The sequence below is a fragment of the Serinus canaria genome, chromosome 28 (assembly GCF_022539315.1).
Source record: "Serinus canaria isolate serCan28SL12 chromosome 28, serCan2020, whole genome shotgun sequence".
Classification (NCBI taxonomy): Eukaryota; Metazoa; Chordata; class Aves; order Passeriformes; family Fringillidae; genus Serinus; species Serinus canaria.
Window position 1 is genome coordinate 328,313 of NC_066341.1, and position 27,474 is coordinate 355,786.

A 27,474-nucleotide genomic window follows, 5' to 3' on the forward strand; every position below is an offset into this window, starting at 1 on the left:
CGGGGACGGCAGGGATGGCAGTGGGGCTGGCAGCGGGGCTGCGGGGCGGCGCTGGGGAGGCAGTTCCGCTCCCTTTCCCTCTCGCCGTCCCTCTCCCCCTCCCTGGCTCTGCCCATCCCTCTCCCCTCTCCCCTCTCCCAGCCCAGGGCTCGCAGGGGCGTTTTGCTGCCGAACGAGAAAACGTGCGAGCCGCGTCCAGCTCGGCCCTGGGCCGCACAAAGGAGCAGCTCTGCGGCTCGCCCTCCTGCCCAAATTGCCCCTCTCACCACGCTTCCTTTCCGTGCTGGAAATGCCTTCGATTTGTGATGAGTCCGAGGCAGCCCGGGCTGCGGCAGCGCGCGATGCTCTCGGGGCAGGACGCGGCTGCAGCTTTGAGTAACGGGCAGAGTTTATTCTCTGTAAACATTGCACAACTCCTGCGCTCCGTTCCCCGGATTAAATACAACTCATTTTCTCGGCTTTACATGACTTGTTTGCTAGTGCTATTAGGCTACTGCTCAAGCTCAAGATGCAGATTTGTCTGAAATGTGTAATTTTAGAAACGTAAGAGATGGGGAAAAAAACTCCATTTGGCTGCGGGAACTGTGTAGCTGGAGCTTTCATGAGAAATAACCACATTTCATCCCTTTATAATTCTTTTCTCACTTTGGCAAAAGCAAAGAACTTTTCTGTTGCAGGTAACTCAGGTAACTTTTACGTCAAGGCTCTGACTTGAATTCGCAGCAGTTGGTCTGACTGGAGGCAGTTATAGCGACAGTTGAAATTAAATTTAAATTTATATTGTTCGTTGTTGGAGAACTCTCCTGCAGCTAAGGAAAGAAGTGTAAAGATGAAGCTGATCATTGCTATATATGAAAAGTGGTTTCTAACATTAACATTATGGTTCTTCTCCAAAAAAAAAAAAGAAAAAAAAAAAAAGAAAAAAAAAAAAAAGAATTCTCTAGCCTGTACAGCTCTGTCTTTCTATAGCTGCATCTTGTTATCCTTTAATTTCCCTTTTCCTGAAAACGTCACTTAGCGGAGGAAAAATCACAAATTCGAGCGCCCTGGGATTGCCACACATGGTACAGGGGAACATCTGCTGAAAGAGACTCTGAGAGTCACAAACCAGCTGCGCTGAGGCGCTTCTCTGCTCTGGAGCCGGCCCGGGGTGTGTTGGTGCGGGCTCAGCCCGCCCGGCCCCGCTCGGGGCTAACGCTGCTGCTCGGCGTTTGCCGAGGGCTTTTGCTTCGCCAGAAGGGAAGGAGTGAGAAATCTGCCTGGAGTGACTCAGGCTGCTTTAGCACTTCTCGGTGGTTTGCGTGGGGAGCCCTCGGGGGGGCTGGTGCCTCCCGCCGCCCCCTCGCTGGGCTGGCTGGGGCTGGAGGAGGGGGCTTCGCTCCCCTTCATCCCTCCTCTCCCCTTATCCCCCCCTCCGCCCATCCCCGGAGAGCAGCCCGAGCGCTCCTGCTCCGAACGCGGCCGCGGCGAGGGGCGGGGAGGGATCGCTGTCTTTTATCTCCACGGGAGAGTCGCTGCTCCCTGGCGCAGGGAGAGGGACAGCATCTCCCGGAGAGTAATTCCGAATCTTCCTGCCGGCTCCGAGTGGAGCTCGGGGAGTGAGGCGGTGCTGGGCTCCTGCTCTGCAGCCCCAGCAGGGATTTATCAAAGGCACTGAAACCAGAGACGGCCCAGCTATACTTCTGACTTGGAAGAGATGTGCATCGGTTTTTTTTGGGAGGTGGAGGTTCCAAAATAAACCGGCTGAAGGTTCAGTGTGCTGAGAGTGAATTTAGTGTTAAGTACTAAATTCCTGCCAAGGTGACAGTTGCGGCAGATACACGAGGAAATCCCTCATTACCCTGAAGAGCTGGAAAAGCAGGATATGGTGTTTTATTATGTTTCTTAACCTTGATCACAGCAAGTTTCAAACACCTCCTTTACCCTGGCTGTTGAGTGCCCTGTGGGTACAGATTCTTGTAAGGCAAAGCCATTTCACTAGATTTAATCTCTAAGGAGCGTGCCAGAAAAACAGCCTTTGGGGGAATGGCAATCTGCTGGCTCCCTTGTCTGCAGAATGGGAATAGCAGCTCGCAGCTCCTTGCTGGGAAGAGCTTTGGGGTCCGGCGGTGAAAAGAGCTGAAGTGCCGTGGCTGAATCATCCCGCCCGAAGCGAGGAGAGGCGAGGCGAGGCGAGGCTCGCCCCGCTGCCGGCGGGCGGCGGCGATGCCAGGAATAGATGCAGGAGCTCCGGTTCCTGCTCCTGCTCCCCGTCTGCGGCGTGCGGGCACCGCCAGGAGCGGCGGCAGCGCCGCTGGCACCGGCGACGTGCGGAGGTTGCAGAGCCCCGACCCGGGCGCTTTTCTGGGGGCTGCCCTGCCCGGCCAGGCGTAGGAATTGTCTGACCCCGCTCAGCCGAGAGCTGGAGTGGAGCCGCTGACCCTCGCTTCGTGCTGGCTTCCGTGCAGCCCTCGTGTAGTAACAGCTTGGGAAGGCTGCTCACCTGGGCTGAGCGTGAGGCTCACCTGGAGATGAAAGGCGCTGCCTCCCAGCACCACTGCCCCCAGCCATCCTCTGCCCTCCTTTTGAAGAGATTTTGAACCCGGGCTGTATTTGGTTCCCGTGCAAGGCTTTGCTGTCGGAGTAGGCAGAGTTTGCAGCACATCTCACGGCACCGGGGAAGTGCAATCTTGTTACACAGGAATTTATTTCATGCTGCGTTTGCGGTGCGAAGGATGAACTGGTGAAATTAGGGACTGTGGAAGGTGTGAGACACCGAGTTTGTTCCAGCGCTGACGGTGGGAAAACATCTGTTGGAAGCTCTCTTTGAAGGAGTAGCTGCCCTTCCAGAACTCTTTTGTAGGAGTAATGACTGTTGTGGTGGGTGAAGCTTCCTGAACCAGGAGGCACCTGGAGCTGCGAACGTGCAGAGGCTGAGGCGGGGATGGAGATCTGAGGTCTGTGGAACTCACATCGCTGCAAGACCTTGGTTCTTCTTGTCTGTCTTGTGCCACTTCTGAAGTGACTTCTGCCTTAATTGTGCAGGATCTCGTGTGCACTTGGGTGAGTTTGGATTCTTAAGGGGCCGTTCTGACCTTCCTTGCTATTTTCAGGTAACTTTTGTGGGGTGGTAAGGGTGAGGGTGCGTTTCCATTTCTCCATGTGCAGATTAGTACTCTCTTACTAAGTTAGCACTTAGTAAGGGCGTTGCAAAAATTCTTTATTAAATCTGTGTGGAGGTAGATTTTATTTGTGTGATGAAGCCACAGAGTGCTCAGTTGCAGCTCCAGCTCCCAAATCACAGGATGACTTACCTGCTAATTTTGACTTGCTGTCTATTTCTGAGCAGGCAGGAAGCAGCTGAGGGAATTGAGGCAAGGCCCCTGGTTATGGTAATCCTTAAGTAGTTCATTTGGGTGTAATGCCTTTTTTTACAGTTGCTTCCTATTACAAACAGATTTTCTGATAATGGCACCTGTGCCATTCGGATGGGATCATTATTATAATAGCAGCAAGTGTTGTCGGGGAGTCGGGACGTGGAATTTATGTAGGATCGTTACAACGGCAGAAGCAATGCCATAAATAAAATGCTGCTCTAGCAGCAGCACTAAACCTGGGTGTAAGAGGGAAAATGACAGTTCAAATTTCCCCCGGATTTGTGGCCGGGGAGGAGGAGGAGGAGGGAGCGTGGGTGGCAGGGGCTGTCCCTGGGCCGGGATTCGGCAGGGAGGAGGGATGCTCGCAACCATCAGCTGGAGTCCTTTCAGAAGCCAGCCGGGAAGAGGGCTGCGATTAATTAGCTGTAGAAACGGGGCGTTGTTCCTCTCCTGGGTGTTGTTCCCGGCTCCTTTAACACGGATTTTTGGGGATGGGTTTCAGGCAAGGCTTTGGCGTGCCCAGCCTGTCCCTCCTGCGAGGCTGTGCCTGCCCACACGTCTCTTCCTCTCTGGAAATGTGGGAAAGCTCGGAATGGCATTTGTGAAATAATGATGGAGGCTGGGAGAGTGAACAGCCAGCAGGACTTGACGCAGGAGGCTGAGGTAGTAACTGGAAGCAGTGGTAGCAAACTGAAGGGAAAGGGAGAAAAGTAAAAAATTCGTGCATTTGAAAGGTTATGAGGGTGTGGAGGGGAAATTCCCCTGCCCTGCACCTCCCTCTGTGAGCAGATCCCTGGAGATGGCTGTGCTGTCTCCAAGGCCGGGCTGGCAGTCAGGTTTAGCAAACCAGAGAATCCAGATGGCCAGTCTGGAGCTGGGTTTGGCCAGCAGAGCCCTCCTGGCAGGGCGCGGAGGGCGCCGGGAGCAGAGCAGTGCTCTTCAAACGAGCCCTTGCTAATGCAGCTCCAGCCTCGTGTGGACACAGCACAGATGTCTTGCTCGGGGTTTGATTTTTTTTTTTTTTAAATAAAATCCCTTTTGTTTTCTATCAGTGACCCCTGGTTTAAATCCCCGATGCCAGAGCGGAGCTGTAACCCTTCGGGGGTGCTTGGAGGTCGGTCCCCGTGTCCCCAGAGAGGGCCGTGGTCCCTCCTGTGAGGGTGGCAGTGGCAGGAGGATGCTGAGGTGCTGCTCTGCTCCTTGGGCTTTGAACTCCCTTGTTCTGCCCGGGGCCCCATCGGGACAGGGGTGATGGGCAATTGCTTTTTGATGCTCGGTTCTGCCTTTGTCAGCGGACATCTGGTGCCAGGATTGCTGCTGTCGGGCTGGGGGTGGGCTGCAGGCCGGGAATTTGATGGATTAGTGTGGTTGGAGGGCTGGGGGAGGGGACGGGTAGGGTTTCAGCTCTCCCTGCAGGTAGAGAGAGAATTTGGGGATTAGGGGCACTTTGCTGCAAGCTGCACAGGGGAGGATTCAGAGGGGGTGGAAGGGGTGGGAAGAAAATAGTCTTTGCGGTTTTCCCGAAGAGATGACATTTGTTTGCTCTGTGAGGCAGCACAGGGGAAATGTGTGTGTGTGTCCGGAGCAGGGGAGGAAAAAAACCCACAGCAAATCTGGTGCTGCTCTGTCCCCCCAGCTCTGTCACCCCTGGGAGCCCTGCTTGCTCGTGCCTGGCCCCAGGGTCACTCAGTTCATTCCCTGCTGCTTCCTATGGATTCAATTACCTCCTTCTCTCCCCAGAGATCAGCTGAAATGAAAACTTTATCCTTTACTTAAGGAAGCAAGCAGCAGCCTCTCCCAAGCCCTGTTACAGGATCTGGGTGCTTTGCATGGCCCTGTCCATCCCTGTCCCTGAGGTCACCGACTGCTGCCCTGGGGACTGGCACCTCTGCAGGGGCCTGTGGGGCACCTTTGCTGCTGATCCCCTTGAGGGAAGGAGCAGGAGAGAAAAACTGGATTTTTAAAAGCTGCCCTGAGGGCAAATAATTTGGTCTGCCCTGGCCTGGGAAGGGGAAACCAGCTGGTGTCCCTGGTGTAGGAGCAGTGTCCTGGAGGTGTCCCTGGGATGTCCCAGGATCCTTCCCCAGGTCACTGTGCCAGCCCTGCCATGGAAATGCCACCTGGCTGCCCAGGTCACTGTGCCAGCCCTGCCCATGGAAATGCCACCTGGCTGCCCAGGTCACTGTGCCAGCCCTGCCATGGAAATGTCACCTGGCTGCCCAGGTCACTGTGCCAGCCCTGCCATGGAAATGCCACCTGGCTGCCCAGGTCACTGTGCCAGCCCTGCCATGGAAATGCCACCTGGCTGCCTGCAGGAGCAGCAGGGTTTCCGTAGCCATCGAGGCCACCAGGGGCTGGCCAGAATGGGGAGCTCGAGGAACAGCCCCAGTGAAATCCAACCTTGGGCAGGAGCATCAAACCCAGGTGGAAAATCTGCCCAGAAGGGTCAGTGCCTGCTGCCTCCTGGAAATGCTGGAGGAGGAGGGGGTCACCTCTCAGGGCACAGCCAGGCCTTTCCTTGCTGTGCTGGGGCTGGGGTTTTTGGGGTTGCTGTGGGTTTTTTTGGGGTTGCTGTGGGTTTTTTGGGGGGCTGTGGGTTTTTGGGGCTGTGTTTTTTTGGGAGCAAGGAGGAGCAGGAAATTCGCGTGCAATGGAGGGAATGTTGGGATGAGATGAGATGAGGATGGTATTGCAGAGCATGAAACGAGGAGTGTTGGGACTGTGGGATCTTTGGTCCTTCCTTGTGTTGCACAATGCCAAGGTGCCGAGCTGCCTTGTGAATTTTGGTTTCTCTGTGCTGAACAAAGTGGTGGCCAAGGGCCATGGCAGTGCAGCCAACCTTGTGTCTGCAAGGTTTCTGAGGACATAAAACCTTTAAATATTGGTCTGAAGAAGACAGGGGAATGAAAAATAAGGGATAAAGTTACAACTCTCACCCCGAAAATGTGTTTATTTAACTTTAGCAGCAAAAGGCAGAAAATTTTTGGGGGAGGGGGGAAGGAGGGAAGACGTGACTCTAAAAATGCGTGCAGGGAAGTGAACAGCTGTGTCCTGTGAAATGGGAGCTGCTGGGATTCAGAGGATTATGTCACTAACCAGGACCTGGTGTTGGCTCTGGAGCCCCAAGCGTGCAGGCAGGAGGGAAAATCAGGGTCCTGCAATGGCTGAGGCTGGAAAGGACCTGCAGAGCTCCAGGCTGCTCCAGGCTGCCCAGGTGGGGTCTGTCCTGCTGGAGAAGGCTCCAGCAGCCAGGAAGGCTCTGGTTTTGCAGTGTCCTGTGGGTCCAGCTCTGGGAGTGCTCTGGTGCCATCCACGCCTTGTTCCTGGAGCACTGAGTGGGTGCAGAGGAGAGAAAATTGGTTATTTATAGAATCTAGAAATTCTCCAGCACTTCTAGACTTGCTGTTTGAATGGCACAGCAAGCCAGAGGCACGTGCTGCCCAGTGCCAGCCCCAGTGCCAGCCCCAGTGCCAGCCCCAGTGCCAGCCCAGTGCCAGCCCTGTGCCAGCCCCTGTGCCAGCCCAGTGCCAGCCCCTGTGCCAGCCCCAGTGCCAGCCCAGTGTCAGCCCATGTGTCAGCCCCTGTGCCAGCCCCTGTGCCAGCCCCAGTGTCAGCCCCAGTGCCAGCCCCAGTGCCAGCCCCAGTGCCAGCCCTGTGCCAGCCCAGTGTCAGCCCCAGTGCCAGCCCCAGTGCCAGCCCCAGTGCCAGCCCTGTGCCAGCCCTAGTGCCAGCCCAGTGCCAGCCCCAGTGCCAGCCCCAGTGCCAGCCCAGTGCCAGCCCAGTGCCAGCCCTGTGCCCAGCAGTGAGCTGGGAGGAGCTCCACCCAGACAGGTCATTCCTCCGAAGCCCTGCTTTTGGGAGCTGCAGGACCAGCTGGATCCCCAGTGCCTGCAGCCGGGGGTGTTGGATGGTGGCAGGGCTGTGCCTGCAGGAGTTGCATCCTGCATTTCCAGAGTCCTTTTCTCCTCCTGCCGAGGGTGGAGCTCCCCTCCGGGCCATGAAACACCTCTGACAGCAGCTCCAGAGCAATGTCCTGTGAGTGATGGCCCAGCCTGCTTTGTGCCCTGCCCTGGGAGGTGGGGATGTGTAAATCGCAGTGATTTAGCCCCGGGTGCAGTTGTGATTCAGGGTGAATTTCTGTCCCTGCTGCAGTGACAGCTCCTTGTAAACCACCAGGAGGTCGCAGCAGCCCCTGTGCCAGGAGGACGTGGCTGTCCCCTCGTGTCCCTGTGGGCCTGTGCCAGCTCAGGTGGGTTTGGTGCCAGTCCCAGTCTGCCTCTGGGGTGGAGAGCCCCAAACCCGAGCAGGAGCCACGGCACACTTTCCATGGGGCTGAAGAGGGAAGGTGAGTGGCAGGGTAAAGTGGCTTTGGCTTTGATGCAGAGCCAGTGGTGCTTTAGACAGGTGGGGATCCTGGCGTTTTCAGCACGTTCTGTTGGGCAAAGGATTGCTTTGGAAAGTGTCTCAGGTCCAGTGTGAAATTGGTGGAATTGCAGTGGACTCGAGGTGATGGGAGTGGGTGGTTTGTGCTTCACACCTCTGGGGAGTTGAGTTCCTTCCCTCCTGCTCGGGGGAAGACAATGTCCAAGTCAGGAGAAAGACACATTTTCTTTGTGGCAAGGAATGAACATTAATGTTAAAACTTCTGGGGATTTTTATTTTAAGATCGGTTTTTCTTCTTGGCTGTACTCTGGTTTAGATCTGGAATTGCTCTGGAAATGCAAGTTTAGGCAAACAGAGGAAAGGTGAGGTGTGGACTCCACTGTGATGTTTTCCTCGTGATTTGCAGAACTCTTCTGGTGCTTCACCATTCTCCTGGCTGTGCTTGATGTCCAGGACTAAAAATGCAAAGGTCGGGGTACTGAATAGAGATGGACCCCAAAGACTCAGTCCCTGCTTGAGGCTTTGGCTCTGCTAACACAGACAGGGGGTGGGTGCCTTCTTACAAATTCCTGAATCCACCTGTGTTCATTGCCCTGGTTCAAAGTGAAATAAGTTTTTGAGAAAAATCTGCATTTGCTGTTCCTTGCCTGTGACCAAGCGTGGTTTGTGGATAACCAAATAAAATCCTCAGTTCAAAGTGTTTCAGCAATGTGTTAAAGTTTATGGAGCATTTAACAAACTTTTTTAGTGTGCAGTAGTTTATAGTGCCAGCAGACAGCCAAGTGTCACATCAAAGTTGTAGTCTTGTCTCACTTAATGGCTCGATGTTTAGTGCTTTCTCAGTTTATCTTGGGTGGCTTTTCGGCCCACAGCTCAGAATGGCTTTTTCTTTCCTTTTTTTCCTCCCCAAAAACTCTAAAAGTCAGATTATGGATTCTGATTTAGGGCCCACAATTCAAGCCAAGTGCTGGGATTTATTTTTATCTTTAAAGGAAGAAAACCACCGAAGGCAAATAACCCCAGTGCCTTGAGTGGAGCTCTGCCTGGGCAGCAGAGGAGCCGATGCCATCTGCTCCCCTCGGAGCAGGGACAGGTTTGCCATCACCTCCTGCAATCCTGGGTGGTTTTTCTCTTCCCCAGGAGCTGGGATGTGTCTGCAGCTGAGCCCCGGCCCCTGACACCAGTGGGGCTCCACATTTGCTGCCTTTGGCCCAGATTTTGGGAGTTGCTCCTGTTCTGGGCTGGAGGGAGCTCTGTGAGGGCTTTCCCCTGCCCAGGTCCTGCAGGGAATGTTCCGGAATCTGAGCCTGCAGAGCAGCTGCTGCCTCGGGGGGTGTCCCAGAGCTGGGGGCTGTCACTTCTGCCGGACCTGAACTAAACAGGTGTAAAGCCTCATGGCAGTTTGTGGGCAGTGCATCCCAAACCATCGGGTTTCCTTTGCTGTGGGTTGGTGGTGACAGTGCACACACACGGGATGGTGCCTGTGCCCAGGATCTGTTCAGTGGCACTAGTGGGTTTATGTCATGCTGTAAATAATGGCCCTGGGCTGTGCCAGAGCTCCCTGCAGCCCCCTTGCCGTGCCCTGGCAGGGGGAGGGCTCCCCTGGCACCTGGGTGACTCAGGGCTGGGTTTGCTGAGGCCCAGCCATCTCCAGGGTGTGATTTTGGTCACTCTGGGCTCGCTTTGGAGGGGAGGATGGTGTAAAATGTCTGATTAATGCTGATGGGGTCTGGCCTTGGCAGACCCAGTGAGCTGGTGTGTGAGAGGCATGTAAACAAATTTGAAAACCAAAATAATCTGCCTGTGCATTGTTAAGGAAGAAGCCAAGGAGCAGCCATGGGATGTGAGGAAATGCCATTTTGGGTTCCCAGCGACAAAGCTCCCTCACCTTCCTGCCCTGATTCATGGAATTGCCCAATGGCTTTGGTGGAATTGCAGCTCTGCGTTGCACGATGGATAATCAATCAAAATAAACGGTGTTTTCCCCTCTGCTGCAGCGTGTGTGTGGAACAGACACACCTGAGTGGGAATTCTCCCTCAGCGCTGGCATTCCCGCTCAGTTTCGGGTGTGATTTTGGGATCTGATATCTCTGTCAACCTGACCTCGCCTGGCAGGCTGCAAACTCCTGCTGCCTTCAGCAGGGGCTGTAGTAACTTGCTTTTTCAATGGTGCATGTAGGAACATTTCTGCCTAAATATGCAGTGGGTTTGTTTGTTTGAATAGCTCAGGAAATCAGAAGGTGCCAGCACCGAGCTCTCTCTCAGGGCTGGGGGAAGCTCGTGGGCTGCAGCTCTGCCTTTGCAGGCAGGCTGGGAGCTGGGCTTGGCTGCTGTTAAATGGGCTGCTCTCCGCCTCATTTGCTGCACAAGTTATTGGAGTTTGAGTGTCTGGCTTTAGAAGAATTTCTTACCCTATTTACCAGCTGTGCTGGTGTGGAATGTGAAAACCATTTTCTGCAGGATTTCTGGAGTAAAAATTAAACCCAGTCTTTGAGGCAGCCGTGGCTGGGATAACGTAGGGGTGGCTGATATTTGTGTTTGAAGAGAGATGATGCCCTTGGTTCCTGCAGAGAGCACAGCCCTGCCCTCCCGTGGCTCTTTCCCTCTTGCCTGCCCTGTTTCCAGTCTGTTTGCCCAAATCCAGGGGTTTTTGGGAGGCTCTGGTGAGAGCTGGGCTGTGCAGGGCAGCCCGAGGGTCAGAGCCTGGCAGGTGCTGAGGAGAGGAGATGGAATGGGGGGCTGGGGGAGGGCTGCAGCCCCCCAGCATCGCCCCCTCCCCCCTGCAGCCCCCCAGCATCGCCCCCTCCCCCCTGCAGCCCCCCAGCATTGCCCCCTCCTCCCTGCAGCCCCCAGCCCTCTCCCCTCTCTCCCTGCAGCCCCCCAGCCCTCTCCCCTCTCTCCCTGCAGCCCCCCAGCCCTCTCCCCTCCCCCTGCAGCCCCCAGCCCTCTCCCCTCTCTCCCTGCAGCCCCAGCCCTCTCCCCCTCTCTCCCTGCAGCCCCCAGCCCTCTCCCCTCTCTCCCTGCAGCCCCCCAGCCCTCTCCCCCCTCCCCCTGCAGCCCCCCAGCCCTCTCCCCTCTCTCCCTGCAGCCCCCAGCCCTCTCCCCCCCTCTCCCTGCAGCCCCCAGCCCTCTCCCCTCTCTCCCTGCAGCCCCCCCCCAGCCCTCTCCCCCCTCCCCCCTGCAGCCCCCCAGCCCTCTCCCCTCTCTCCCTGCAGCCCCCAGCCCTCTCCCCCCTCTCCCTGCAGCCCCCAGCCCTCTCCCCTCTCTCCCTGCAGCCCCCAGCCCTCTCCCCTCTCTCCCTGCAGCCCCCAGCCCTCTCCCCCTCCCCCCTGCAGCCCCCAGCCCTCTCCCCTCTCTCCCTGCAGCCCCCAGCCCTCTCCCCTCTCTCCCTGCAGCCCCCCTGGCTCAGCCCAGGTGAGTTTGGCCTCTCTCCATCGCTGTCCCCGAGGGTCCCCTCTCCCCTCCCTCCCTGCCTGGCTGGAAGGGGATCGCAGCTGCTGAGTAAATGTTAAGATAATGGTGTTATTACCGAGTAATTATACTGCACGTTATTGAATTAGAAGTGATGAGGCTGAGTGGGGAGAGGAGGGAGGGGCTGGGTGGGAGAGAGGGAAGGTGGAGAGGGAGAAATCCTGATAAATTTCCTCTTGTCGAGAGCCCCTCGCTGCCGGGACCGGGGCTGAGGATGAATGAGAGGGAAGCTCAAAGAGCTAATAAATAAACCATTTCCTTGAGAATAGAGGGTATAATTAGAAACCGTGGCCCTGCGGTTTTGTGTCTGCCCTGGGGTGGAATCTGCTCAGCGCTGCGCTGCGGTGATAAAACAGGGAGACAATGTGGAGATGGTGTCGCACAGTTGTTAACTTTTGAGGAGGGAGATGCTTTGTTCCTCTCTTTTTCTAGGAAAAAAAAATAATAATAAATAATTTAGGCTTTATGTTGCAAAACTTCAATAACTGGCTATACCCTGGGGCCTCTCCATCAGCAGCTCTGGCTGATCCTGCATTTTTCTTTCTGTGTATTTTCTTGGAGGGGAGGGCGGTTTTCACTGTAGACCTTAGAAAACTTTACTTTGTTTCATTTTTCAGTTCGATGGTGCATAAATTCTTTGGTGTAGGAGTGGCTGATTTCGGGGTGATTTCTCCCTGGTCTCTGCAGTGTTTGGGGTGGGATCTGGGGACTCCTTTCTTTACCTGCTCTCACAAGTCCTGAGTGTAGCAGGTCAATACCTGGAAGTGCTCCTTTAAAAATAAGGTTATGGCAGCAAAGGCTGTAGTGCTTTAGGTGACTTCAGCTGCCAAAATGCGGCGTGTGCTCGAGATTCCTGCTGGCTGTAACTCCTGATGGTCCCACCTAGGAGAGGCTCAGCTCTCCTCCAGGCTGGGTATCCTTGGTGGAAGCCAAGGCCCTGCCTTGGAGGGGAGCAGCCCCTGCAGAGCTGGGCTGGGGGTGGCTGCAGCCCCTGACCCCTGAGCAAACCCTGAACTCATCCCTGGAAGCACAGCCCCCGTCCTGGGCAGGCACCTGGAGAGCTGCCAGCCAGGGCTGCTGTCCCCAGGAGCAGCTCAGAAGAGGGACCTGGGCTGGTGGGTTCCTTTGGTACGTGGGGAACACGCTGTAGAGATCCTGAAAAAAACAAATCAAATGGGGGAACAGGTAGTGGAGCTCTTTGAAAGTTGTTCAAAGAGGCTCTGTCAATGTGAAACTCCTATTTATGTTGGGGTTTTTTCTCCCTCCTCTTTTCTTTTGTTGATACAATCTTGGAAGTGGGAGGAGGATTTACAGAAATGCTTGTGTTTATAAGCTGCTGCTTCAGACACCTTTTTTCCCTTGTAAATATTGCGTAAGAAGCCAAAAAGAAAAACGCAGAGACCAAACACAGGAAAGTCCTCGTTGGAGCCTTTCTCTAATCACTTCAGAACCTGAAAGTCAGCTTTGTCCTGGGCTGTGCTGCAGATGTGTCCCCACAGCTGCACCGAGGACAGACCTGTGAAACCCAGCCCGGCCTTCAGGGCACACCAGGGGCTGCTCTGGAGGTCTGCTGGGACAGAGCAGGGCTCAGCACCACCCGGGGCTCAGCACCACCAGGGGCTCAGCACCACCTGGGCTCAGCATCACCCGGGGCTCAGCACCACCAGGGCTCTGCAAACCCCTCTGCACCTTCCTCAGCTGGATTCACCGGTCCCTGGCTGGCAAGGATTGCACTGGGGGGGTTTTATTGCACTGGGGCTCTTTTATGTGTTGGGGGCACATAAAAGAGCCTCAGAGTCAAGGGAAGAGGAGCACCCAGCCTGGAGCCCACCAGGACATCCCCAGCCAGCACTTCAAGCAGTGACAGTGAGTTCTTTGGAAGTTTTGTGCCGCTGCTCTCAGCAGCAGCAGCAGCAGCCCTGGGGTGGCATGGAAGGTGTCCAGAGCTGGCACGGGAAGCCCAGGGGAGCTGAGGAAGGTGTGGATTCACTCAATGAGCCCCAGAAGCTTTGTGGGTGCTGCTTTTTCCCTCCTTGGGTGCTCCCTGGTTCCTTGGAGGCCGTGTCAGGGCCGAGCAGCCCCAGGAGAAGGCTGTACCAAAGCACTCTGCAGTTTTCCTGTGAAGTGACAAGTGAGGGCAGAACTTGTGGGGTCCCTTGGCTTTTCCTTCCCTGCCTGGCTCTGGGAGCTCCATCTGTGCTTGGGCTGCTGGGCAATGCCCAAACAAGCTCAGCCTAAAGCTGGGCCAGCCCCGGCTTTGCAAGGAGCAGGGCTCGGAAATAAACTGCTCTTCCTTCTGGGGGACTTGCTGGGGTTTGGTGAAACGTCTGCAAAGGGGAAAGGGAGCAGGGAGTGGGCCAGATCTGCCTGGGAATGGGAATGAGCAGGGAACAGGGAATGGGCCAGCTCTGTCCCAGGGAACGGGGAATGGGCAGGGAACAGGGCATGAGCAGGGAGCAGGGAATGGGCCAGCTCTGCCCGGGAACTGGGAACAGGGCATGGGAATGAGCAGGGAATGAGCCAGGAGCAGGGCATGGGCCAGCTCTGCCCCATGGCTGGGCCGTGGGTCTGTGCTGGCAGGGAAGGGCCTCATTCCAGGGCAGGATGTGGAAGCTGGTGTGCTGGGAGGCAGCAGGGCTTGGCCCAGGATGGGGGTGATGGAGCTGGGCTGCAGCTCCTGGTGTGCTGGGAGGCAGCAGGGCTTGGCCCAGGATGGGGGTGATGGAGCTGGGCTGCAGCTCCTGGCTCAGCTCTGGTTCTGGTGCTGGAGCAGGGTGCCCAGGCTGGTGCTCCTGCTGGGAAGTGCTTTTGGTGCCCAGTGCCTTCACCTTGGTTTTTCTGGCTGCCAGAAGAACTGCAGGGGCTGGAGGGCCTGAGCTCAGGGGGCTGGTCTGGGTGTCTCTCCCTGGAAGCCATGGAAAGTGCTTGCAGGCCTGTTTGAACTTGTTCCTTGACAAGTTAAAAGGTTGTTTTGACCCTTCAGGATATATTTTTTTTAAAAAAATATTTCTTTCACCTTCCTTCTTCCAGCTTTATGAGAGGGCCAAGGCAGGAGCTTTGTACCCAGCAGTAGGAGTGCAATTACAGCAAGTCTGGGCGAGTGGCTCTCCCCCAGGGCTGTTTCAGAGCTGGGATTTGCTTCTCTTGTTTTCCCTCTCTCTGCTCCATGTTTTGTTCTTGTCCCTCCACCTCCTTTTCTGGGGAAAAGCCTTTGGGGTCTGACATTCCCTTGTGCAAGTTCCCACTCCCCGTGCCTCTCCATCTCCTCTGGAAGCTGGATTTGTCTGGACTAAACTGGGTGCAGCTCCAGATTGGTTCTGCTGGGAGAGCAGTGCTCATCAAAGGCCCTTAATTCCCAATTAGTCTGTCTACCCAGGGCTTTACAATTGGTTAGATAAAGCGCATTAGAATGAAATCTGAATTAACCTTTCCTGGCACAGGCGACCCCTGGCAGGGCCGGGGGCAGCAGAGCTGGTTCCCAGGGGGGCAGCCCCTTCCTGGGCACTGGGGGCCTTGCCCTGGTGGGACCCCCACCCTGCAGGGCTGCTCTCTCCTGGGAGCTGCCCTGGCACGGGGCTGCTGTGCTGGGGCATTTTCAGAGAAGATGAGGGTGCTGGCAGGAGAGAGGGCTCCGTCCCGAGGCACTGGGACTCTTTAATTAAGTTTTTGGTCTGGAAGATTATATGGTTCCTGACATAAGTGGGGAGCCCAGGGGAGGTAATTGCAGCTCTGGTGCAGATGGGCTGGTGGCAGGGGCTGTGTGGAGCAGGGTCAGTGGGAGGAGGTGCAGGAGAGGGAGGATTGGGCTCCTTGGAGCACCCCGGGGTCCTGACACCCCCTCCTCCCCACGGGGACCCCAGAAGGGTGGGCAGTCACCCCACTGCCATCAATCCCTGCACCTTGGGCCCTCCCTGAGCTGCCCACACCATCGTGGTCAGAGTTCCCCTTTACCCACTTGGAGCTGATTCCAGCCCAATTGCTGACTCGGCTTTATTAGTTTCTTCATTATCTTTGGAGTCCTGCCAGCTGTCCTTGTGGCCTGTAAATTCTGCATTCTTTGCATCCATTATCAGTGGTACATCCTTCTTTCCAAGCCTTCTTAACCTCCCCCTAGCTCTGAGATCATCAGGAGCCTGTTCAGCCCTAAACTTTACCAAGGCATTTCTACCAACAAGTAATTTGTTTTTCTAGCACCTGGATATCACTGAGAGCTTGTTTGCTACTCTGTTTCATGGATTAAATCTCCCTTTTTGCTGATTAGGCTTGAAAGCACACAAAGACCAAACATCAAAGAGCATTCTTACTTAAGACAATTTTACATATTCCACATTTTGCAGCACCTGGTGCAGTAGCCAGTCCAGGTTTTCTGGAGGTGGTGGGGATGGATGTGCCCCTGCCCTCGGCTGGGGTGTGCCCTGACCTGCACTTGGCTCCGCAGGGAGGAAAGACATGTAAAAAGTGTTTCCACATTTGTACCTTCCAGCCTGCTCCTGAGTGGGGAACCTGTAGGGAGAGCCTCAGTCTCTCTGATTTCCTTTTCCTTCAGAGCAGCCTTGATTTCCAGCTGTAATCCTCAGCATGGCTTGCCTCTGTGTGCTGCCAAAATGGTGTTTTCATCCTGCAGCACAAGGGCTGCAGCAGGACCATTCTCTTTTCAGTGCCTTATGTTAATACAGTCAAGCTGAATATTTGGGGCGTGCTTTTCTCTCGAAGCATTTAATGAAAGCCCCTGAAGCCTGTGCTGGCAGCTCTCTGCGTGTCCCCAGGCTGGTGTGGTTCCTGGGATTGCACAAGGAGCCTCCTCCAGGTGGGACCTCGTTCTCCAAGCACTTCCTGCCCCATCCCTGGAGTCCTGATGTTCTTGGGATCTGCAGCCTTGTCCTTGGGGTGAGTCCAGCCAAGCCTTGGCTTGGGAGGGAATCTTGGGGAGGGGAGGAAGCCTGACAGCTGGAGCTGGGAGACAGGAGAGGGACCCTGGAGAAAACAGCTGGGACTGGGTGAGGAAGTGTGGGTCCACATCCATCTCCAGCTGCAGCCTGAGGAGCAGTTTTGCAGAGCCTTCCCCCAGCCCCCCTGCTCTGCTTTAACCCTTCACAGGACCCAGTGCTGGAGATGGGAGCCTGCCCCTGCTCCTTCCTCCCCATTCCCGGTGTGAACCCCCGGGGCAGAGCCGCCAGCTCTGTTTATTGCACACAAACAGGAGATAAAATAGTGGAAAACTAATTTTTTTCATGCTCATTGGTGGGAAAGATTAAAATTATGCAAATCCTCGGCAGCGAGCTTGGTGCAGAGATAAGGGGATGTTCAAGTCAGCTGGCTGCCTGCTAATTCACTCATTGAAAACGAAATGAGCAGGAAAGCTGGAGCGTCACCTCCACCAGGCTTTCTGTGCTGGGAGGGGGAAACAAAGGAAAACCTCTCTGGGAGCCTGGGGTGCTCAGCCAGAGCCACGTGTCTGCCCAGGGCCTGGGGAGCTCTGGGATGCAGAGGTGTATCTCCAGCCAGTGCCTCATCCCATCCCCATCCCCATCCCCATCCCATCTCCAGCCAGTGCCTCATCCCATCCCCATCCCATCCCCATCCCCATCCCCATCCCATCTCCAGCCAGTGCCTCATCCCATCCCCATCCCATCCCCATCCCATCCCCATCCCATCTCCAGCCAGTGCCTCATCCCATCCCCATCCCATCCCCATCCCCATCCCCATCCCATCTCCAGCCAGTGCCTCATCCCATCCCCATCCCCATCCCCATCCCCATCCCCATCCCATCCCCATCCCATCCCATCCCATCCCATCCCATCCCCTCTGGGACCCTGGCTGGAGGTACACCTGGCCAAGGTGGAGGTGCTGCGTCCCAGAGCTCCCCAGGCTCTGGGCAGACAGGTGATCCTGGCCTGAGCATCTCAGCATGGGTGCTGCACACCTCCAAAAAGGGTTTTTCTGTTTTTTCTGTTTGCTCCCTCCCAGCAAAGCCCAGCACCATGAGGGCCTCAGCTCTCAGTGCCCTCAGGTGTTGGTTCTGGGGGTGAATCAGGTGGAATCTGCCACCTTGGTCCCTCAGTTGGGTTCCATAAGCAGAGCAAGGCTGGGAGCCGAGTGGGAAGCCCCCAGGTAGGAGCCCTGCTGGTCTTGGTGCTTTCTGCTGCACCTCTGTGGCTGGGGGGCTGCAGGAGGCAAGGGGGGCTCAGCAGGACGTTCTCCAAGGTGGCACAAAGGGTTCTGCAAGGCAGGGCAGGGGCACTCCCTGGCTCTGGGCCTCCCCACCATCCCAGTGCCCATCTCTCCCACCCATCTCCCCAGCCACGCCTGCTTTGTGGTGGGAGCCAGGGCCTGAAATTCCCTGCTGGGGCACGTTAATGAGCAGGGCTCTGGGGCTTTTCCAGGATGAAAGGGCCCTGTGTGTCTGGGGAGGAGCAGGGAATGTGCAGATGTGTTTGTGGTCAGGAAGGAGCATCCCCTGGCCCTGTGGCTCTGGGTCTGACTCAGCCCTGGGCTTGGCTTGGCTGGAGCAGCCTCACTGCTCTGGCCTAACTTTGAGGCTAACTCAGATTTGTCTGACTCCTTTGGACCAGACTGAGCCTGTAGTGCTGGAGAGAATCAAGGGCCACCCCAGGAGGGGAATTGGGGTGAATGCTGGGGATTTTTGCTCTCTGTGCTGCTCCTTTGCCCAGCACAGTCTGCTTAGGCTTGCTTTTGTTTCTGGGGATCTCTCAAGGTTTTCCAGGCACAGGGGGGAGCAGAAGCCCCCACAACCCAACCTTGCAGAGCAGCTGAAGTGCCCACTGTGCAGAGGCACCCAGGAAATGGTGAGGACTGGGAGAGGGACCCAGTGCCAGAGAGTGCTTTTGGAAGGGCTGCTCTCACTTCCTGTCAAATCAATATTTATTCACAAATCTATTTGTTTGCTTTTGTCATTGAAAACTCTTGTGGGCTTTTTTTTGTGTGTGTGTGTGCGTTGTTTTGTTCCCTTGTGTATTTTTGGCTGTGCAGTGCTGGCGAGAGGGGCTGCCACAGCCTTTCCTGGCTCCTCTCCTTCCAGCTGCTTCTCCCATCCCGTGCTTCTGAGCCTCTTTGTAAGGTGGGACCTGCCTGGCAGCTCTCCCCTGCCTGGGCACGGCTCCCTGCCCGCTGCCCTCGTGCCCTTGGGCTGCAGGGACGAGGGACAGCAAGGGGGGACAGCTCGTGTTCCTCAGGGAGCACGAGCAGTGATTTTCCATCTCTGTGCTGTGGGTCCCAGTGGAGCAGGGGTGTGCAATAGATCAACCACCCCCAAAATCACAGATCACAGAGTTTGGCTTGGCAGGACCTCAAAGCCCATCCCATTCACCCCCTGCCATGGGCAGGGACCCCTTCCACTGTGCCAGGCTGCTCCAAGCCCTTCCAGCCTGGCCTCGGGCACTGCCAGGGCCCCAGGGCAGCCCCAGCTTTGGTCCTGCTGGAGTTCCACCATGCCCACCCACCTTCCCCTTCATTCCTCCTCCATTTTATTGTGAGGGAATCAAATAATGCCTGGAGCTTTGTCCTCCCTCAGCTGCTCTCCCTCCTCTGTCCTCCTCCAGGCCCCGACTCATTCCTGGTGCCCAAGGTGTTTGTTCCCTGTCTGCCCTGCTCTCACCTCCTCCTGGTTCATTGGGCATGGGGATGGGGATGGGGATGGGCATGGGGATGGGGATGGGGATGGCATGGGGATGGGTTTGCAGCCCCTCTGTCCCCTCCCTCCCTGGCCCAGCCCTTTGCCCCTGCCCAGAGCTGCAGGTGGAATAAACCCGGGATTTTAGAGCCAGCCCAGGACCTGCTGTGCTCCAGGGTGTGGGGAGGGCTTTGCCTCTCCTGGGTTTGTCTGCTGAGCCCCATAGCTGCAATATTATTTATCTGCCCCCAGCCAAATCACGCACAGCTAAATTGAGCTGTGGCAGGCGAAAGTGTGAAGCGTATTATTAGGAACAGGGAGCTCTTGTTCCACAGCTGCTGCTGCTGCTGCTGCCGTTGGTAATTAATGTTTGAGGAATTGCAGATCTTCATTAGGAGAACAATTAGATTAACGAGAGAACTCGAGCCGAGGCTGTAGTGGGAAAGGGCTGGGGGGAGGCTTTAAAAACAAAATCAAATCCCTCCCTGGCAGCCTGCCTCGCTGCTCCAGAGCTGGGCTGGGGCTCTTGGAGGCACGGGGAGGAGACTGGTCTGTGACACGCAGGGAGCGTGTGGGGGCTTCATTACGGGCAGGAAAGAAGCAATCCTTGATTGCCATAAATATTTCAGGCAGCCCAGCACCCATGGCTCGGCCCCAGCCCAGGGTTATTAGCAGAGAGAGCTTTGGGCAGGGCTGCTCAGGGCTCTGCAAGGTCCTGGGCTTGCATCATTAAAAGCTTTAATTGGTGTCCTTGTTGCTGGAATCACTGACCCCTTCCAGGCAGGAGCACCCTGGCCACGAGGTATCACCTGCAGGGCCTGGGCTTAATTCAGGCCAGTAAACAGCCCTGAAGTGGAGGGATTTAAGATGCTTCTTAATAATATTCTTTCAGCAAGAGTTGTCTGGGGTTCTCCCCACCCCCTGCTTCCTTCTCTGCCCTGGGCTGGGTCCATCCATGAACCTGCAGCAGCTTTGCCCTCACACAGGCGAGGTGCTCACAGCTGGCTGATGAGCAGGATGCAGCAGGAATTCACTCAGGATAAATGAACCATTTAGAGAGGTTGTAAAACCACAGAAAGTAACGACAGAAGGGAGGTTGGAAGGTCAATTAGTCCCTCTGGCTGGCCCGAGTGTGTTTGGAAGTCGTTGGAGCAGATGCATGCCTGGCCTTCCTAAAACCCTGCAGTGCTGCTGCTCCCACCCCTGGGCTCTGCCCATGCTGGGGGCTCTGCCCATGCTGGGGGCTCTGCCCATCCCCGGGGGCTCTGCCCATCCTGGGGCTCTGCCCATGCTCGGGGGGCTCTGCCCATCCCCGGGGGCTCTGCCCATCCTGGGGCTCTGCCCGTCCCCGGGGGCTCTGCCCATCCCCGGGGGCTCTGCCCATCCCCCCGGGGGCTCTGCCCATCCCCGGGGACTCTGCCCATCCTGGGGCTGCTCCCACCCCTGAGCTCTGCCCACCCCCGGGGGCTCTGCCCATCCCTGGGGGCTTTGCCCACCCCCGGGCTTTGCCCATCCTGGGGCTGCTCCCAAGGCAGCCCCAAGCCCAGGAGAAAGCTGGAGGTTTTGCCTTTCATGGGACAGCAGATTTCTCCCTCTGGTAGTTGATGGGGACAGAAAAGTTGCATTTCCTGTTGACTGCAGATGGTGCAGTGACAGTGAAGCCATTCTCTGCAATGTGGAGGCTTCTGCCTGTCCAAGGGGAGATTGGCTGTGGGAGCAGCTCCTGCTTGGCTCGGTGCCCCCGAGGGTGCAGGAGTCACTCCCCAGCCCTGGCTGAGGGTCGGGGCCCTGGGCAGCTCCTGCAGCCCTGAGGGGCGAGAGGGAAGGAATCTGCTGCTGTGAGGCCGTGCCCCGCCCTGCCCTGCCCTGCCCAGCCCCACCCTGCCCTGCCCTGCCCTGCCCTGCCCTGCCCCGCCCTGCCCCGCCCTGCCCAGCCCCACCCTGCCCAGCCTCACCCTGCCCTGCCCCACCCTGCCCAGCCCCACCCTGCCCAGCCTCACCCTGCCCCACCCTGCCCAGCCCCACCCTGCCCCACCCTGCCCCGCCCCACCCTGCCCCACCCTGCCCTGCCCCACCCTGCCCTGCCCTGCCCCGCCCTGCCCCGCCCTGCCTCAGGTGGAGGACAGGCAGCACCCTCCTCCCCTGGCCTGGGGATGCTCCTCACCTGCCCAGGAAATATTATTGCATGTTTAATTCATGGCACTGCAAAGCCATCGCTCAGCCAGCCCCTCCTGCTGATCCTCCTGGTGACTGACTGCCACAAAGACACCGGGATGATCTCAGCACTTGTCAGAAGGAGCCTTCTGCTGGTTTGAAGTGAAATGTAAAGCGACGTGCCGAGCAGGTGGGGGCTCTCTGAGGGCTGGGTGATGGGAATGTTCTCCCGTGGTGCTCTCACAAGCTCCTTTCCTGCAGCCTGCTCCAGCAGGGCTGTTACCCATCTCCAAATGCTTGTAAATGTTTTAAGGCACCTCTGGTGCGTGCCTGGGCTGTGCAGGGGCTGCTGGCTCCCAGGCAGTGGAAGCAGCCACCGCTGGGCTGGGCCGGGCTCTGCAGCTGCTGGGAGCAGGAGGGGAGGAACACCAGGTTCAGCAAGCAAACCAGCTGGGGGAGATCCGGCTGTCAGGCAGGAGCTGGGGTTCTCTGAGGATGGTGTTACTCCCCCCTTCTGCCTAGCTAGCAGCCTCCTAGCTTGGCATTTTGTACAGAGGATGGAATGGCAGCGGAGCCCTGCCTGGCTGAGCTGCTCGCCTGGGCAGCGCCCCTGGCTCGTGCCCTCTGAGGGTTGGTGTGATTGGTGGGGCATCAGTCCATGCACGAGGGGCATTTCTGGAGGCACCTGCTGCAGCTGGGGCTCTCTGCAAGGATGTGACAAGAGCCAGAGGCTTCCCCAGACAGACAGCCTGGAATTGAATCAGAGGGAGAGCGAGCACGGAGTGTGGACGTGGCTTCCTGGCCCCGCTGCTGACCTTGGGCAGTGCAGCCCAAGCCCCTGTGCAGTCTCTGCTGGTGTCTCCTGCTCTGCAGGGCTCCACCAGCCCCAGCAGTGACCCAGCATCCTCCCAGCTCAGCTCCTAAATTCAGATGAGGTCACAGCAGCGAGTGATGGATGGGGTTTTTTCTTTCTCTCCTCCTTTCTTAATCTCCCCTGGCTGGTGGGTCTGAGGCACAGGATTCCTGCCAGAGCAAGGGAAGGGATTTGCTCATCTTCTGTCTTGCAAGCTCAAAACCAAATCCTCTTTATGGAATTTAACCCCCCGTGGGGGCTGGCAGGGCTGGAGCTGCTGGCACGTGGGGAGGGGGTGAGTGCAGAGGGAGAAGGCAGGGGGGGCTCCAGAGGGGAGGCCCAGGAGGGGCACCCCAGTGCCCAGGGGTGCGCTCTGAGCGGGGCTCGGTGGCAGCGCTGCTGCTCCCGGGGTGGACAAAGGGCATTGCTGGGCCTGGGGCTGTGCAGCCACCCTGCCCCGAGTCCTCCCGGGCAGCAGAGCCCTTCCTAATCACCTTGATTAGCTCTCCGTGCTGGTCACTAATCAGCAGGATGCAAGCCGTGGTGCTGAAGGCAGCTCTGTGCAGGGACAGAGAGAGACAAGGCTCTTTATCCTCCTTGCTGCAGGGGGGTTTGCTGGGGGGCTTGGGGCTCCCTCCCCTCCCAGCTCCTCTGTCCCCTCCTCACTGGGCTCAGCTCCTCAGCTGTGCTGTTGGCACAACGAGTTTCACTTGCCATCAAATAGCAATTAGGAGAAACTTTGCATGTTTGCTTTGCTGCTGTTATTTCCTGTGCTTTGTTTCTCAGTGCTGAGCAGAGTGCACTGCAGCAGTCCCGTGGCATCTCCCAGCCTGGTGCCCAGGGACGTGCAGACAAGGGTGGCCACAAGGTCTACGGGCCTTAAAAGGAAATTTATTTCTTTCTTTTGTGTTTCCCAAGGCTCTTGGCTTGCCTGTTTGTGGGCTAGGGCTGTTCCTGGGCTGGAACTCCTGAGGAAGGAGGGACAGTCCCTCTGCCTCCCAGCTGTGTGGGGCCCCCATGATAAGTTAACTTTTCCTTGTCTTAGTGTAAATCCAGACCAGCTTTGTCATCCTCCATGGAAGCCCCTCTGGGTTCAGGGGCCTGGGAGGGTTCCTTGCCTGTGGCTGGTTCCATCTTCCAGGCTGTTGCATTTAGAGAGAATTTTCTAATTTGCTTTTGGTGTGAGGTGTGTGTCTGCATGCATTTGGGGACATTTTGGGTTATTTCACTCATAACTCCTGTTACTGGGGACTGCTTCTGCCTGGGGACCAAAGTGAGCAGTGCAAAATCAGGAGGCAGCTGGGGCTGTTCGTGCTGCCCTCCCCGGGGCGAGGCCCTGCTGGGACAGCAGGAGGGTGCCCCTGCCACCCCACTGCCCAGGTGGCATTGCCCAGGTGGCCCTGCCCAGGTGCCCCGGGTGTGCTCAGAGGAGGAGCAGGAGCTGATGGAGACAGCAGAAGGAGGCGATTGCTGGCGATCGATCGATCGATCGGCGACCCCGGTAATGAGGAGGTCGTTCTTGGCAGGGGCTGCTGACATCCTACACCCACCCAGCGCTCACAGCCGGAGCTGATAAAGCACCCTCGTGTTCCCAATTAACTTTCTTGAATGGTTTTTTCCTTCCTTTTGATTTTTCTTCTTTTTTTTTCCTTCTGCTCAGGCTGTGGGCTGGTGGGAGATGCTCTGCTGGGCCAGCAGGAGGAGGAGAGCAGGTTGCCACCCTGTGCCCACCAGAGCAGGGATCTCTGTGGGCAGGGGCTGGTGGGAGATGCTCTGCTGGGCCAGCAGCAGCAGGGGAGCAGGTTGCCACCCTCTGCCCCCTGGAGCAGGGATCTCTGTGGGACTGGGCCTCCCGTGCTCCTGGCCTGGCTGTGGGGCTGGGAACCCTCTTCTTGTCCTCAGGGGATGGTTTGCACAGGACTTGTTGGTAAGAGCCACCAGTTTTGTGAGAGAGCAGTCCCTAGAAGAGTTGAGGAGCTGGAGGAAGGCCAGGCAGGTGTCTGCCAGCAGGTGAGCTCCCGTCAGGGAGGGGCAGCAGTGCCAGCCCCAGGAATGGGCTTTGCCCCCTCCTTGCCCAGGGTTTGGGGTGCAGGAGGGGGCTGCCATTCCCTGCTGCTGAGCACACAGGGGGTCCTTGTGCAGACCTGGCAGAGCACTTTGGAGGGTGGAGAAGGTCAGCAGCATCCAAATTTCTGTGTGAAGGGAGCAGAAAGCCAGACCAGGGGTTAGCCTGGTCAGAGGGACTGATGCCATCTGGATGGGTTCTTCCTGGTCCAGGTCATCTTCGTGCCATGCTGCAAGCCAGGAAAGCCCCAGTTCCTCTTGCTGAGTGGTTTTCTCATGTGTTCTGAGTTGGACACGCAGAGATGAGAGGCCAGGCAGTCTTTCCTCCCCGGGAACGTGGAGCTGATCTGAGCCTGTGTTTGATCTCAGAAAAAGGCCTTTCCTTTCCTTGGACTGCAGACATGAGAAAGGCTGGTGCACTTTTGCTGGTGTGGGCAGCAAAAGCAGCTCTTTGGGCTCTGTGTGGAGATTTTGGGCTCTTTGGGCTCTCTGTGGAGATTTTGTCCTTTTCCTTTCTGCTGTGTGCATAACCCAGTGTCACCCATCAGGTGCCAGGCGAGGGGTGCAGGTGCTGTGGGAGGGGGTGTTGGTGGCTTAGCAGTGGTTGGTGGTTCAGCAGTGCTGCCTGTCAGAGGGTGCTGCTGGTGGCCCTGGGAGGGGTGTAGGTGGCCCTGGGAGGGCTGTTGGTGGCCCTGGGAGGGGTGTAGGTGGCCCTGGCAGAGCTGCAGGACGGGGCTGGCGGGCGGTTCCTTCCCGGCACGGTCGGTGCCAGCACAGAGACAGGGATGCAGTCTGTGCCCTGAGGAGCTCCCAGTCTGTCAGGCAGCTGAGCTGGGCCTAATGATGAATGACTTCCTAAATAAATAAATAAAGCTCAGAGGCAGGGAAAGAGAAACGAGAAGTATTGCCCTGAGCCACGAGGCGATTCCGCTGCCGGCTCGTGCTGCGAGGGTTGGGGTGGTTTGTGGGAAGTGCTGAAGGATGGGGAGAGATTGTGTGGGAGAGAGGGGAAGGGGAGGGCAGTGGGGCCCCGGGTCAGATCCTTCCCTCTGTGCATCCTGGAGGAGAGCCCAGCCCTGCAGAGAGCTCTGCCCCGCTCCAGGAGGACACTCCTGGGGCTCCTGGTGGTTCTGGGCTTGCCTCTGTCTGGACCTTGAGCAGGGGGTGCTTTGGGGTCCTCCCTGGGCTGTGGCTGGGCTCCCTCAGCAGGGTGCAGCCAGGCCAGGGGAGCTGTGCCTCCTCCTCCTCCTCCTCCTCCTCCTGGTCCCCCCGGGCTGTGCCCTGTCCGTGCTGGGCTGCACCTGCTGAGCGCTCCTGACACATCCCTGCCTGTCACAGCTGCCACTGCAGGGAAATTAATTCCTCCTGACCATCCCAGCCCGGAGCTCTCCCCGTGCTTTGTCCTGCAGTGACCACAGCTTAACCCTTGCTGTGCCATCCCACCCCGGGCAGGGAGCTGCATCTCTTGGAGCACCCACGCAGCTGTGCCCCAGAATGCCCCTTGTGCCCCCTGGGGACAGCGCTGGGCACTTCACACTCATGGGAGGACCAGAAATGCCCCAGGGCACAAAAGGAGGGGGAGAGAGGCTCTGTGTGTGTGTGTGTACGTGCAAGCACAGCGGGCTGTCTTGGTGTGCAGTTTCCTCTGGTTTCCCACATTGTAAAAAGGGATAATGCTGTCATATTAAAGCACTTGGAGATCTGGGGATGAAAAGCAGCGAATAGGACCGAGACAGTCCTGATCAAAGCTCTTTTTTTTCCTCCATCTGTGTTTGTTTCCCCATGGAAGATAATACTCTGCCTCTTTCTTGTAAATATTTTTTTAAGATCTGAGTAACTCGGTGATGGATAAACAGCCATGCTTCACTCTGAAGGTCTCTGCTGCCGGCTCTAATTGTGTTCGCCCAACCCCTGGCCTGCCTTCAGGAGTGCCCTGGGGGGCTGCATGAACGCCCAGAGGAGGAACTGTGCCCAGCAGCTCTGGGGTGCCAGGCACTGCTGTGGAAATGCTCCATCACCTCCTTTATTTTGGGGCAGGATCAGGCCTCTCCTGAGATCTGCACACCTGCTGGAGCTTGGCCCCTAAAGCTCCCTGAGTGTGGCTGCCCATCCCTGGCAGTGCTCAGGCCAGGCTGGAAGGGCCCTGGGTGCCCTGACCCCTGAGTGGCATCCCTGCCTGTGGGGGCACAAGGGGGTCTCTGGGGTCCTGCCCACCCGAACCATCCTGTCCCTCCTGGTGTGGGCTGTGCAGGGCTCCAGAGCCAGCTCTGCACCTTTTTCCTCATCCCCAGCACAGCCCGGGGGGCTCCTGGGCAGCTCCTGCCCACCCGAACCATCCTGCACCTCCTGGGTTGGGCTCTGCACCTTTATCCTCATCCCCAGCACAGCCCAGGGGGCTCCTGGGCAGGTCCCTGTCCCAGCCCTGCCAGGCTGGGCTTGCCAAGGCCGGGGGGCTGGAGAGGAGCAGGCTGGAGCTGCGGGGCAGTGAATTCAGATTTCATCTCTGCCCTCCCCAGGGGAGGTGACAAATGAGCTGGTGGTTGTGCTAAGAGCTTTTCCTTCTCTCTTTAAAGAGGTTGCTGGGAGGAAATGGAGTGACCCACTGACCTCTGTTAATGCGCAGTGCAAACGAAGCTGCTGCTGCTGCAAGGGAGAGCCCCCAGTGCAGCCCTCTGCCTGCCAGGGGTTTGCTTCCATTGATGTGTCTGATGGGAGCAATTCTCCCACAGCAGCTGCTGCAAATGAAGATATTTAATCATCTCCCAGATCCTGGTGGAACTTTTTGCAGAGAATTTCTTTAAAATCGCCCTTCTCCTTCTCGCAGGCAGGTGAAACGCAAAACGAGCCCAAGTGCTTTTTTCTTTTGGTGGTTTATTTTTCCAGGTTGTCATATTGTAATGAGTCTGAAATGAAGGCATGGTTCCTCCCTCCTGGATTTTTTTCAAACCCAGAGCAAATGTTTCAATTACCAGCTCCGTGGGGGCTAAGAACAAGGAACATATGGCAAAATGTAGCCCAGAGAGGCTGTGGATGCCCCGTCCCTGGGACTGTTGGAGGCCATCTCCGAGAAGCCTGGTCTAGAGGAAGGTGTCCCTGCCACTGACAGGTTGGAACAACCTGATCTTTAATGTCCCTTGCAGCCCAAGGCATTCTGTGTTTCTGTGGAAGCCCTTGCACAGTTGTGCCCCGTCCCAGTGTCTGTCCCTGTGCTTGTAGCAGCATTTCCCTGTGTGAGCAGTGAGGACGAGGCACCAAACCCTCCTGTGCATCCCCCTCTCCCTCTCTGAGATTTAAGGACAAGGCACCAAACCCTCCTCTGCATCCCCATTTCCCTCTCTGAGCACTGGGCAGACAAACCCCTCTTCCTGCATCCCCTCCACACCCAGAGCAGCTTAAGGGAGCTGGGTGTCCAGCACCCTCTGAAATGGGACTTGCTGGGGGGAAAATCTTCAAAAGCATCTTAGCAGCTTAGGTTAAGTCCCTTTGACTCCCAGGGGAACTTAAGCTCTTAAGAAATGTAGGTGCTTCAGAGCATTTCATCCTGTGCCTCGCTCCCCTGGGCC

The 27,474-nt window shown here is 57.1% G+C and overlaps 1 protein-coding gene across 1 annotated transcript in view; it reads left to right on the top strand.

The window, feature by feature from the left end:
- The first annotated feature begins 2,419 nt into the window (after positions 1-2,419).
- PTPRS (protein tyrosine phosphatase receptor type S) overlaps positions 2,420-27,474 on the top strand; it is a 116,645-nt gene continuing 91,590 nt past the window's right edge. Inside the window, exon 1 of the mRNA XM_050985933.1 lies at positions 2,420-3,042. The gene's annotated coding sequence lies outside the window, so the exon portion shown is untranslated. The remainder of the gene's footprint in view (positions 3,043-27,474) is intronic.